The sequence below is a fragment of the Ictalurus punctatus genome, chromosome 25 (genome assembly GCF_001660625.3).
Source record: "Ictalurus punctatus breed USDA103 chromosome 25, Coco_2.0, whole genome shotgun sequence".
Lineage (NCBI taxonomy): Eukaryota > Metazoa > Chordata > Actinopteri > Siluriformes > Ictaluridae > Ictalurus > Ictalurus punctatus.
Window position 1 is genome coordinate 715,092 of NC_030440.2, and position 14,856 is coordinate 729,947.

A 14,856-nucleotide genomic window follows, 5' to 3' on the forward strand; every position below is an offset into this window, starting at 1 on the left:
TTTTGTTTTGTCATTGTGGATTGTTGTGTGTTGATTCATGGCCAAAAAGTGAAATTAATCCATTAATACATTCATCTATAACACAATAAATTGTGCAAAATCTCAATGGGTCTGAAGACTTTCTGAAGCCACTTTAGATCCTTGTCACGAAAACCTAGTCTTTGGGTATCATTTGAGAATAATAATCTAAATATGATTTAAAATATTCTAAAATATAATAATACTATTACATAATCGATTTCACTACCTAGTGAATAGAGATCTGCGTGCTTTCCTCTGCCGTGTTGTTTCAGAAGTAGATCTGTATCTAATTTGCTACTGTAAATTTATAGCCTCTTGTTTGTCACTGGCGAATCTGCTGAAAAACTAAGCCAACTGATACAAACATTTGTCATTCATACAGATACTAAATTTAAGGAGCTAAAAACTCCAGGCTTCTACATAAAACATATTTATAGCCATAACACATGAGAAAAATTCCAGTCTGGAAGAAGACCCTTGCGAAAAAGAAAGTTGCGATCATGTGCTTTGGCAGAGTAATCAGTTATCGGGAAATGTAGACTGTAAGTGTGTAAAATCATGACTGCTGCACCGTGATAATGTGTAACTGTACAGCTGACAACTAAACGAAACATTCTTCATCCCTAATTACTATCTAAATCGCAACAATAACTGAATAGTATGTTTTAAGAAATAAATGGTGATCTGTGAATACAAATGATTCGGTAAACATTGGACGGCTTAAAACAAAGCTGTCCAGTCTCATTAGCAGGGAGCTGATGTGGCTTCAGAATCCGACTGAACATATTTAATCAATTAGTCTCGGTCTTCAAAAAGCTGATGAGCTGTACTGTGGATTTTGCTTGGCTAGAATAAAAAACCTGCAGCCACATTGGATAAATGGATCAATTTGGACACCCCTTGTCCAGAATTTTCGTTTAGAGAGGTAAGTGGCTCTTTGTTTCCTTGGCTCTGCACACTATAATGTGTTTCCTGCTTTAACACATCTGATTCAGCTCATCAGCTCAATTACACACCTGAGTGTTGTCAACTGTGTTAGAGTAGAGGCTGCAAACTCGTTTGGGGTTGGATGCCACATTGGTTAAAATTTCACAACAAAGCGGCCGCATATCAATGCATCCAATAACTTGTCATTAATGATATTTGCTTTATTGAATTTATAAGGTTTAATCACATTGCTTTCAATGTGATTAAACCTATTCTATTCATATAACCACAACAGACAATGCAGGGTATTAATATTTTGTACTACTGTAACTTTTTACCAATAGACACAATGCTAATGTTTGCTAGAACCTCTTCTTCATAATTATTAGTCTTCACAGCTGCATCAAATCATCCCATGACTATTACTGAAAATAGACTTGCTTTCTCCTGGCTGATTTTATCTGGTATGTCTGCAACTGCCCATTATACTGGTCCTACTTTTTACCAGGATTGGTTTCAATGTACCTTCTAATATTGCATTCTTTAAGCGAAAGAGTTTCTGCTGTAATTCCCAAAAGAAACACTCTTGTCCATTTCTCCTGGAACCCTGTGCACCTTCTATGCCGTTGAGATATTTGTTCAGTGTGTTGCACAACACTCGCCTGTACGTGTAGGTTGAAATGGTGCCAAATAATAGTGCCACTGCATCTGGGTGTCAGTGTCACTAAAAGCTAGATGATGACAATAAATCGATAAATCCGGAACTGTAATGAGTTTTCCCAAATATAAAAGCATCTTAATTATTAATTAGGTCAAATCGTGTCTTAATTATGACACAATTTGGTGATCTTTAATTAATACAGTGTTTTATTACAAATTTAATGCATGCCCTTCATAGATATTCATTTGTGCACACAAACGCTGTTCAATAAATGACCTTCATGCATAACTTGATTAGCATCGCATCTTCAGCTAGAAATTCACCAGAGTGCACACTGATTAAGGGAAACACACAAAACAACACATGCTATTCTGGTCATGTGAGAGACACAGTCCTCTGTAGACCCTATTACTGAATAAGCTCTCTGGGTGTCTTCGAGGTTGCACAACTTTTTACACACACACACACACACACACACACACACACACACACACACACACACACACACACAAACACCTTTGTTAAGCGTAACTAGGCTTAAGACTGTTTCTTCATCACCTCCTTACTAAAGCCTACTGCACTTCATTAGGGTGACCTGAGCTTCCTTTATAAAATATTCAGTTAGCACCCCCACCTACATTTAAAAAAAAAAAAAAAAAAAAATTTATTAATCAAATTAATCATTTGTTTACGCTACTGCTGAGGAGGATACCTGCTCGGTGGTCGAAAAGCTGGACTCTTTGCTTATATGCTGATGAATTGAAACAATTAAATGCGCAGGGACACAAAAGCATTAAGAGCGAATTGTGTTTAATTATGCAAACAACATTAAATGCAACAGGATTTGAGGCGGTGATTCGATTTGCCGGCACAGAGTGATTTCTAGCACAAGCAGTGACCGGAACCTGCCATATGGCCTGGGAATTCAGTGAAATAAAACCCTGACCTTCATCACGTCCCAGTGGTCATATCAAAAGCCTTCGGGCCAATTGCCTGAAGCGTGGATGGGGTAAAGAAAGATGAGAGGCATAAACAGAAGCTAGAACAGAAGTCAGGAGAAGCAAGAAGTCCACTGACTGTCAGAAAGCACTTAGTGAGCATTGTAGGGCTTATGGGACCAGAGCTGAGTGACATGTAGCATTATTTATAGCTAAAAGATCTTGCAGGCGTGGTATTATTATACCGGCATTAGTCTGAAACCTGAATACATGTCCAGACTGTGGTTAAAATCAGCATTCATTTGCACAGTGAACAAAACAATCAAAACTTTTTCTTCGTGATATCAATATCACCAACAGAAAATGCACCGTCTGTCAGAACGCTATCAGAAAGCAATGAGCGAAAAAGCGAGGATCGTTCTAACTCATCTGAACATTTTTAGAATCACAAAGGTCAATGCACTGTCAATGACCACATATGTCGTGCCTCCCCTACAGCGAAAGGTGATAGACGAGCTGGAGTGGTTCTCAGTGATTCCAAACAAATAATAAATGGAAAAATAATCATTTTGGAACACAGAAAACAATTATCCCTGTTTCCCACTTGCAGTCTACAGAATTATTGACACCCTTCATTAAAATGAACAAAAGTGAGAAGAAGAAAAAAAATTCTGGAATAATGATATCTGAGAATAATGACGCTTTTCCTGTGATGTCTAACAAGGCTGGAAACAGTTGTAGAGGGATGTTTGACACAATTTACAAACACATGTACACATTTTTACCATTTTTAAGCTCTTTTATATTTTAGGAAGGCCTTCAAATCAGACCGTAGACTTTCAATGGGTTCAATAGAAAACACTGTTCAAGGCCTGATAGTTTCTTTCTTTTTTCTTTCAGTTTTTCTTTTTTTTTTATAGCCCTCGGTGTGCGTAATGGTATTTTACCATCATTTTTAATCCATTGCCTCACCTGTGCACGTCAACAAACATCTGTCTATTTTCTGTGCTATAATCTGTTGTATTTTCCTCATGGTGAAAGATGACTACGCTATGTCCCATCTCATATTTATGTCAGTGGTAATCACACACAGTCAAAGGAAACAATAGGGGTCCTACTGAAACTAAGAACAATTTAAAACATAGAAATGTTTATAAGCGTTATCATTTGTTTCGTTGTCTAATGCTACATCTCAAAATATTTTCTATCTACAAGAAGATTCTGTTTAAAAAGATCTCAGGTGAAGTTGTTTCCTTAATTATTTGATTGAAAAGTTTGAATCATTGAGTGTACTCTTATACAGTCATACTCTTTGAGCTAACTCTTGTCTTTCTGCAGAGGTCTTTAAAATTCACTCCACTTGGTGAATATGAGCAAAGAAGGCTGTGAAAAATTGTCTGTATTGTTTAACCTTTTCATCTTTTGTTCAAAAGTATTTTTTTCAATTGCAAACAAAACACAGGTTTATTAAAAAAAAATTTTTTTTATAAAATTAAAATAAAAATTAAATTAAAATTACTGGCACCCTTTTAGTCAATACTTTTGTGCTAGCTCCCTTCGCCAAGATAACAGCTCTGAGTCTTCTCCTATAACGCTGATGAGGTTGGAGAATACATGGCGAGGGATCTGAGAGCGTTCCTCCAGACAGAACCTCTCCAGATCCTTCACATTTGGAGGTCCACGCTGGTGGACTCTCCTCTTCAGTTCACCCCACAGGGTTTCTATGGGGTTCAGGTCAGGGGACTGGGATGGTCATGGCAGGACCTTGATTTTGTGGTCAGTAAAACATTTCTGTGTTGATGTTGATGATGTTTTGGATCATTGTCCTGCTGGAAGATCCGACCACGGCTCATTTGAATCTTTCTGGCAGAGGCAGTCAGGTTTTCATTTAATATCTGTTGATATTTGATAGAGTTCATGATGCCATGTATCCTAACAAAATGTCCAGGTCCTCTGGCAGAAAAATTGAAAAACAGATCCTCCTCCATATTTAACCGTGGGCATGAGGGACTTTTCCATACGGCTACCTCTCTGTGTGCTCCAAAACCACCTCTGTGTTTATTACCAAAAAGCTCTATTCTGGTTTCATCTGACCGTAGAACCTGATCCCATTTGAAGTTCCAGTAGTGTCTGCACACTGAAGACACTCGAGTTTGTTTTTGGATGAGAGTAGAGGCTTTTTTCCTGAACCCCTTCCAAACAGCTTGTGGTGATGTCGGTGACTTCAGATTGTAGTTTTGGAGACTTTCTGACCCCAAGACACGACTAACATCTGCAGTTCTCCAGCTGTGATCCTTGGAGATGTTTTATCCACTCGAACCGTCCTCTTCACAGTGCGTTGAGAAGATACAGACACACGTCCAGTTCCAGGTCGATTCATAACATTTCCAGTTGACTGGAACTTCTTAATTATTGCCCTGATGGTGAAATGGGTGTTTTCAATGCTTGTGCTATTTTCTTATAGACACGCCCCATTGTGTGAAGCTCAACAACCTTTTCCCGCACATCACAGCTATATTCCTCGCTCTTAAACATTGTTATGAATGACTAAGGGAATTTGGCCTATGTGTTACCTCATATTTATACCCCTCTGAAACAGGAAGTCATGGTTGAACAATTTCCTGTTCCTAATCACCCAGGTGTACTAAAAAAATTATTTGTTTTTATAAACGTGTGTTTTCTTTGCAGTTGTTTGATATCCATGAGCGCAGATTATTTTTGCGAATTGTTTGAACAAAAGATCAAAAGGTTAAACAAATAAAGGCAATTTTTCACAGCCTTCTTTCCTCATATTTACCAAGAGTGCCAATATTAGTGGAGGACACTGTACAGTATGCTATATGCCAATCCTGATGTCCAGTCACAATCAGAGTGCTGCGAGAGAAAATCCAAAGTCAATTTCCCATTCATCCCATAAAAGTGAGCATCTGACTAGTTGACGATATAAAAATCTGATAGAATTCTTTCTGACTGAAGACATTTTATTGTCTCGCAGTGCGGACAACATATCACACGGCTAAGTTATCACACAGCCTGCCAGAAAGAAAAAAAGTACTCAAGGAACATGTGAAGCACTGGGAATTGGGAGTTTGTGACTTAATGCGCCAATAAACACAGACACCTGCTTTTTTCCCCATTTACTTTGTTAGACATCTGTTTATTGTGTAAGTCAGTGACCTTGACTTACATTATTTCTATGAAAATGACCCTGAGCACTGAACCCTTCCATATACAACAGGGTAAATCATGCATTCTTGAGAAATACCTCCATGTCATATCAGCCATTTTGATATATCACAATAAACAGATGTCTGACAAAATAAATGGGGAAAAAAGGTGTCTGTTGTAGGCATTTTGCTGGAAAGGGTTACTGGAAATCAATACAAAGTTACTCTGACGGATCACCTTTATCCTGGGATGAAACATTATTACCCTGATGGGAAAACTCTCTTCCAGGATGTCAATGCCCCAATCCACAAGGTACCAAAACTTATCGAGTGTTTTGATGGGTCTGAAAATAATAAATCACATTCTATTCACAAATAATAAATCACACTCGAAGGCAGTCACCAGATCTAAACCCAACTGACCAGCTATATGAGACTGGTGTGTTAAACCGCGCTCTGCACCACCATCGTCAGCACAGATCCTCACTTAAACACAGGATCGATTTATTTTGCACAGTATTGTTGACAAGGGAACTTTAATATGTCAGTAAAGGTGATGTGCCTTTACATCTGTATTGAATTCTATTTGATGTCCTATTTCTCTTTGTGTACTCTATAGTCTATATTTCTGTATTAGTATCACAGAGCGGTTGAATTCTCTAATCTCATAAGTCAGAAGTTGTGCATTATTTATATATATATATATATATATATATATAAAACAGCATGGCTCAGACCAGAGCTCCGGGTGTGACATGAAAGGCAGGTTAATTATTGTGCTTGTTCTAATGCAGCATTGTTTCTATAGTAATAGCTCATACAAAGTTGTGTGCTGGACGCGCCACCTACACTAACTCATAATGTAAGTTATAACAGGAACTAATTTATCTTGCTGATACTCAACAACATTAACTCTTAACTATACACTATAATGCATGATGTGTGATTTATTAATAAATCAAACATTGCACTTGTTGAGAAATCACTGTGTTATGAATGGAATAACACTCAGGAGATTCTAGGCACGGAATTGAGCAGTTACAGGCTCTCTGGTCACTTGAACTTCTGTTTTACAAAAGTATAATCTTAAACACCAATCAGCGGTGTGTCACGGATATCCCGGAAGCTAGTCCGGACTACAGTTCCCAGCAGCCACTGCACCACACCATCATTGTCACATGACCACCTGCACCTGAATCTGATTCTTGCTAACGCGCCCGGTGTATATATAGGCACAGTTTTGCACTGCACAGGTTATCTTGTGTTTGTCTTTTGTCGCTGTCGGTTCTGGCTTTGTTATCACGGTCTTTGTTTATGTTTATTCTTCGCTTCAGAGTTTTGCCACAAGATCATATTGTCTTTTTTGTGTTTTGTCTTGGTCTCTATTAGCACGTAAAATCTGCACTTGCATCCGTCTCCGCCTCCCAGCCCTGACACTGCAAAATACAATAAACAAATACCCATCAGTGCATAGACAAGTGAATTTAGTGTTCCTAACACACCTGATTGATCGTATGAACTAATTAATCAGGCCCTTAATAAGTTGAACAAAGTGTGTTAAACAGGAAATAGATGGGAAGATTGTTCCTGTAACAGCATTGTTGAGGCTCCGATCACACTGATTACACCGATTACACTATTATACTCTCATTCAACAATTCTGCTCCAGTCTTCACATGCAGCAGTATCGTGCTGATACATTTGCGCTCAGTTTAATTGCGAACTACCTGCATTCGTTTACCTTGTTTCCCAATTAGGTATGTTAATGCGGTTTAGCTCGTTTACCCTGAACAAAGTCTGGATGCAGAAAATACATATATTTAAAAATATTTATCATTGAAAATAAACATACAGTTATGGTTTAGTGATATGTACGGGAGGGCGGGGCACAACCGAACACTTTTTGTTTTCTCAGGTTTGTGGAAAAGTACTTAGTGCTCGGGGCATTTTTGTTTTTTCACATTAATTTTTACAAATGTCTGGTACAAATATTTGGTCTTGTTTTATGAATAAAACACATACTTTGTACGCGCTGTTACCTGTGAGGGGTACGTTGTAACGACCATACGACAGCTTAAATCCCCCTCTAACAATTTCATCTGATTACATTTTTAAAAAAAACAAAAACACACAAGATAAACTGTGATATTATTCCATTAAAAACATTTCTTAACTTATCTTATTCTTAAGCATAAAGTCAAATGACAACGACAATGAACACAGAACAAAACCAAAGTGAAAGCCAACGTAATGAAGGCAAAGAGATGACACACACACACACAGGTGCACCCCGGTCTGTCTTCCTTGGCCTGTTTCTCATGCGGCAGTGAATAAAAATCATTAAAGGGAATTGTGTGAGTTTACATGGTTAATTTACTCGGTGTGAGTTTTTGTGTTTAGCTGCACGGAATAGCATAGTTTCATGTAATAGCAGGGTAAGTTTTAACACAGCGTTACAACATGACCCCTGTGCGTAACTGAGATCCGGACCTGGATAGTCCATTCTGCGGGCTTTATAAGCATTTAGTGACTATGTAGGATTCTAACAGAGAGAGATATTAAAGATTAAAATGATACTAACTTTGCCTAATGCTAAACACAGGGCTGTGTGAAATTTTACTCACGCTATGATAAAATGATCTTCTCTTGATATCTTCCAAAGTCGTTTGAATTGCGGTGGAATTTTTTTTTCTTTTCCCGAACGTGCCCCGTGTTAGACTGTGTCCCGCTCTCCCCCGGACACACTGTACACTGTGGTATAATGATACATACAGCTGCTAAGTATTTCAAAGTTAAAAAGTTAATGAAGAGCTTTAATGAGATGCAGCTTCGCTTTAGTGCTTTCTGTACAGGTTTTTCTGAAGCGAGAATTTTGACAATTTTGAAAAAGACTGCTTTACTGTGGTGTGGAAATTCAGTTGAATAGCATTTGTCTACTGTGATTAGGTGGGATTTTGCAGAGAGAACAGGAAATGAAGTGTTATTTACACAGGGACCATTCTGCAGCGTCGTTTCAGATAACCATGGCTCTGGTATATATTTGTTTAGTGAGAGCAGTTTAAACGGCATTATTATTATTATTATTATTATTATTATTATTATTATTATTATTATTCATTGACTTTTTCCATCCAAAAGTGAGACAAGCTAAGTTGGGTAGTTGGGTAGTGAGTCCTTGGGCACAAGCACCAGCAGTGGCTCTATGGCAGTTTTCTTACAATGTTCCAGACATTAGCACAGAATTTTAATCGTAAATGCTTTATCATTAGTCTGTCTTAGTTTTAGTTAAATATTTCCAGTCTCAAGTCTAGATTTTTCATAGATCATTCTTTGCATGTGGTTTTTCCTATTGTGGACCGTTAAGGTGCTGGTGTTAAGATAAACCGTGTATAGTGTGCCATATGGCCAAAGCTCGACCTTTAAGCTGGATTTCCTAAAGCAGGCAAGCAGTTATCCCAGACAGCAAAAGAGTGACATCCGAGTGCTTACCACTTTCATCTGCCCCACTTACTGCTGCAGAATAACAGTGATGAACACATGAATGTGGCTGGTAGAACACCAAAAAAATTTTTTTTTAAACAAATCCTCATAATGAGATAAACTCTCATCCGTGTTATAGACCAGAGATGACCTGAAATGCTGCAGAATTACATATGAGTTATTGTGCTTGGGCCAGATTTCAAATGATGTGAAAACCTTAAATGTAGAGCTGCACTGGCACATCAGCCAATAATTGGCATAGTCCAATAAGGCAACGATATCTAACAGTCAACAATCAGCAGACAAACATCCTCTGGCTGTGATGGTTTGGGCATAGATGGTAAAAATCTATGGTGCATGAATATGTTTTGTGATAAACAGATAGCAGAACTGCTATTTGCAAGCAATGTTTTACTAAATATACAACTAGGCACAGCCCTGGTTAGTCATCTGTGAAAGGACATGATGGGGTTCTTAAAGCTGAAGCCGAGCTACCACAGAGACAAGTTCCATCGCAAGTCAGAAACGTAACATCACTCCCTCTGGGTGGCACAAACAGCTGAAACGGCTCGTAAAAGCAAAGTTTAAACGTTTACATCGATGTTAAATAAAGGTCGTCCTAAAACACGGACAAAGAACCACCAGACTATATGCACGTGCTGCGTTGGATTGCGGTAGGGTTTTTCTGTTGTTGTTGTTTTGTTTTGTTTTTTTGTAAGTGCATTACTGCTTAAAGATGTAATAAGATATAATGATGGTTTTACCAGACGTTAGATAAAGCGAGCTGTTTGACAAACAGAAATTGAAATAATACATCTCTTCCTTTCAGTGTTCCCTGCCCAGTCACTCACATGCACTGCTGAAGCTCGAGCACCCCGAGTGCTTTCTGAACTAACAGGAAATATGATTGGCAGGCAAATACAGATGCCTCCTTGTCCTGGGTGGTTGGTTGGATGTTGGTGGTCTGCATTTGTTTTTTATACTGTTTACAGAGCCTGGGGCGCCACGGAGACCACAGAGAAAGCTATTTTATTGAAGCTGCTGAAATATATCCAGAATTTTGCCAAAAGTGTTCTGACTCGAAAATAGCTGACCCCACCTTCAAAATGGAACTGTTAACTGTCGAGCTACTTTTGGTGCACAATACACGATCCAGCGCAGACAGCAGACGATTCTGGGTCAAATACCGCTGTGTGGCGATGGTGTACAGTGTATTAACATTGTTCTGACTTTAAATAAATAAATAAATGAATAAATGAATAAATACCTATCCAACCTTTTAATAGAGCTGCTTAAAGTCAGGTCACTTTCGGTCCACAATCCACCAGTGCCACACAACCATATGTGACCCAGTATGATGGCGTGTCTGTGCCCGAATCATGTGTATGAACATACAGGTGGGATTGATGCACACATCCAACCTACACAACACTGTCATAAGCCAGATTTAGTGCAGAGAGGTAATATATCATACCTGACTCCGATATGCAATGAAAGCAATTCAGGGTGTTAGATCAGCTCTAGAGGGAAAATACATCATGGTATCAATGTGTCAGAAAGCAGGTGGTATAATAGCACCTACACTATGTGGGCACAGAGAGTAATCAGATTTACTATTTCTGCATGATATACTGTAATGAGTGAGAGGATACAACCATTCTGCAATCAAGATGAAATCTGAGCGGTGAAGGAAGTTAGTGCACACTACACACTACACATTACACTACACACTACACACCACACACAACACACTACACACCACACACTACACACCACCCACTACACACCACACACTACACATTACACTACACACTACACACCACACACTACACACCACACACTACACATTACACTACACACTACACACCACACACTACACACAACACACAACACACCACACACTACACACCACCCACTACACACCACACACTACACACCACACACTACACATTACACTACACACTACACTACACACTACACACCACACACTACACATTACACTACACACTACACACAACACACTACACACTACACACTACACATTACACACCACACACTACACACCACACACTACACACAACACACTACACACCACACACCACACACTACACACCACACATTACACTACACACCACACACTACACTACACACTACACACAACACACTACACACTACACACTACACACCACACACTACACACCACACACTACACATTACACTACACACCACACACTACACACCACACACCACACATTACACCACACACTACACACCACACTACACACCACACACTACACACCACACACCACACATTACACTACACACTACACACAACACACCACACACTACACACCACACACTACACATTACACTACACACTACACACCACACATTACACTTCACACCACACACTACACACCACACACAACACACCACACATTACACACAACACACTACACACTACACACCACACACAACACACCACACACTACACACTACACACAACACACTACACACCACACACTACACATTACACACCACACATTACACTACACACCACACACTACACATTACACACCACACATTACACTACACACTACACACAACACACCACACACTACACACCACACATTACACTACACACTACACACAACACACCACACGCTACACATTACACACTACACACGGTACTGATGGTGAACTGAACATATATTACAGGTGAAAAGTTCCAGTTGTGTTGTGCTCTTGTGTTTACACATCTTACACACCTTACAAACCTTACACCCCCCCCCCCACACACACACACCCCTTAACCCCCCCCCCCCCCCCCCCACACACACACACACACACCCCTTAACCCCCCCCCCCCCCGTCTTCTGGCCATAAAACCATGCTCATCGCCCATTCAGCACATCGAAGCAACCCAAATGATCCTACCTCTGATCTGCCCCCAGAGCCATAATGATCCTCCGATGTGCTCCAGTGCAATTATTTAACATCTCCGATAAACAAACATCGGCATGTTAATCCATGTCTATTCCCAGTCGTAAAATTCAATCCATGAGGAAAATGGCTGAGAGAGAGAGAGAGAGAGAGAGAGAGAGAGAGAGAGAGAGAGAGAGAGAGAGAGAGCCGGAACAGTATCCGTGTCTCTCAGTACTGGACCCCTCGCATCCTCTATAATAAACCCAGATAATCACACCGACCACTTTAAGAAGAATCGAGTCGCATTGTTATTATTATTATTATTATAATTATTATTATAATTATTATTGTAGGTTAGACTTCCACGATGCGGGTCTGCACAGTCCTCCTTCATCAGCAGTTCCTGGAACTGATTCTAAAAAAAATAACGAATAAATAAAAATACAGACGCGCACACAAACAGAACAACTAATCACAACCGTATAAAATAAATAAATAAACAAATAACTGCAATAAACCCGATTTCTGGTACTTGGTAAAGGGAAAGTCGGTGCAGTCTGCGGTACCTCAGACCAAAGTAAATCGGATTATTACTCGCACTGGAGAGACACGAGAGTGCGCGGATCCGTGTGGAAAGCCATCAGAGTCATAAACGCCTCAAACGCGCGAGCCCCCCCACCCCCTCCAAACCAGATATATATATATATGGATATATATATATCCACTTGGAGCAGTTTGTCAGGTCAGTATGTAACTGAACGACAGTAAAAGAAGACTGTCGTATCTAAATCGACTAGGTTGCTGAATTTCCTCAGATTAGTCAAGACAATAATCCTCAATTCACTGATCAAAATGAAGCCACGGATAAGATGGATGAGAGGAGCAAAAATACAGTTTATTGTTCCAGAAAACCAACATGAGGTCCCCTCAGTGAGACGTCCCAAAAGTGATCTGAATCCGAGCACAGACTCAATGCCCTATTTATACAGATCTTTTTAATACCTATCTTTTATACAGTCTTATCTTGAGGTCACGCCCCATTATCTCATTCTTTTGGAATCCCAATATGCTTTAGTAATGTCTTTTTCTGATTCCCCTTTAAACCTACTTCTCTGATTTTAAAATACCATTAGAACAACCTTTTCTCGCTCTGAAATCCCCTTAACCCCCATTTTCAGCCATTGGATATCCCCTTATCTTCATGTTTTTCTTTTGTGTATTTGAAACATTTTCCGAGGCCCTTACTGCCGTTCCCACTTGCGGTAACTCCCACCGAGCTGTGCGCATCTCATCGCCCCGGGGTCCTGAACACTTTGGATATTTTCATCACTTCTTCATGATGGGTGAGATATAGTTTTATTATTGCTTAATGTTACACACATTTCTTCTCTAATTCTAAGTTTGTTTATATGTTTTTGGTGCTTCTGAGACATTCTTAGATTTTATCGGTCAGGTAGTCCTGTAAACAGTAATAACACCCGAGCCAAGTTTTATGATAACTCCAATTTTTTGTCCAATTTTCTAATTTTTTTTAAGCAATTAGCCCTCACATGCAAGAAAAAAAATGTATGCAAACTGACTATTTAGAAGCATGCTTTTAAAAGTTTTTGATGGAGAAGAATCTGAACTCAGCTCCGGATGATTAACAGTTCAGCTCACGCCCCTGCCCCAAACCCCTGATTGTATGTATTTAAGGTTCCCCAAACACCATATAATCTTTATACTACTACTACTACTACTACTACTACTACTAATTATAATAATAATAATAATAATAATAATTATTATTATTATTATTATTATTATTATTATTATTATTATTATTATTATTCCAAAAAATCAATAATATGTGTTTGGTATAAATTTTAGTATAAATATGTTAGCCTTAAGGTAATATAAAACCTAGGGTGCTCCAAAACAATGACATGATTCACATTTAGAAAATATACGCATTCAAAATTTAGTCTCTCTTTGCTACCAATATGGATGGACAGTTTTGATGACATCACTCTGCACTCTGGTGTCCTGACTCCAACAGTTGTACGTTTCCTGGCTGTACGGTAAGCTAAACGCTACTGGCTGTTTAAAAAGAGGAAGACTCGATATGTCCCGCCCTGACTTCCTGTTTCAGCGGAAATGAAGTCAGCACTGAGTAATGCTAGTCATTATTACAAATTTGATTTTATTGCTTATATTAAACTTTAAACAAGTTTCTAATTACTAGACTGAATTATGTTGAATGAGCGTGATCAATTCATGTAGTATTCTTTTAAAAACGATGAATATTAAGAACTCCTGTGAGGATGTTGGCGTTGATGGTTTCTGTATTTTGGTTTACTTTTTTGAGAAAAAAGTTGTTGTTGTTATAACAGTTGGCCCTGATAAATAAAAACTTGAAATTGATGCAGAGTATATTTTCTTTTTCTCATGACCTTATAACTGAATCAAATGAACATGCGTAAAAACAATTGTACTGTACATTAGAATATTGCGGTGGTAATGTTGCTGTTACAGAGCACCAGCAACCAGGGGTTCAAATCCTCAGCTCAGGTGAGAGTGTGGAGTCTGATCAATTCATGACTTTGTTGAAAGGTTTGTATACAAACACATGAGAATGCATCCAGATGATTCTCGCTGAGTTTACAGAACCACAGTTACATATATAATGTCCCAGATTCTGCAACCGAAATTATGTGGACTATCCAGATAATCACGACTATGAGGCATCTCTAGATTA

General features: G+C 38.9%; 1 protein-coding gene across 1 annotated transcript in view; it reads right to left on the minus strand.

Moving 5' to 3' along the window:
* lrfn2b (leucine rich repeat and fibronectin type III domain containing 2b) overlaps positions 1-12,697 on the minus strand; it is a 141,605-nt gene extending 128,908 nt beyond the window's left edge. The window contains exon 1 of the mRNA XM_017455439.3: positions 12,132-12,697. The gene's annotated coding sequence lies outside the window, so the exon portion shown is untranslated. The remainder of the gene's footprint in view (positions 1-12,131) is intronic.
* Between the last annotated feature and the right edge of the window lie 2,159 nt (positions 12,698-14,856).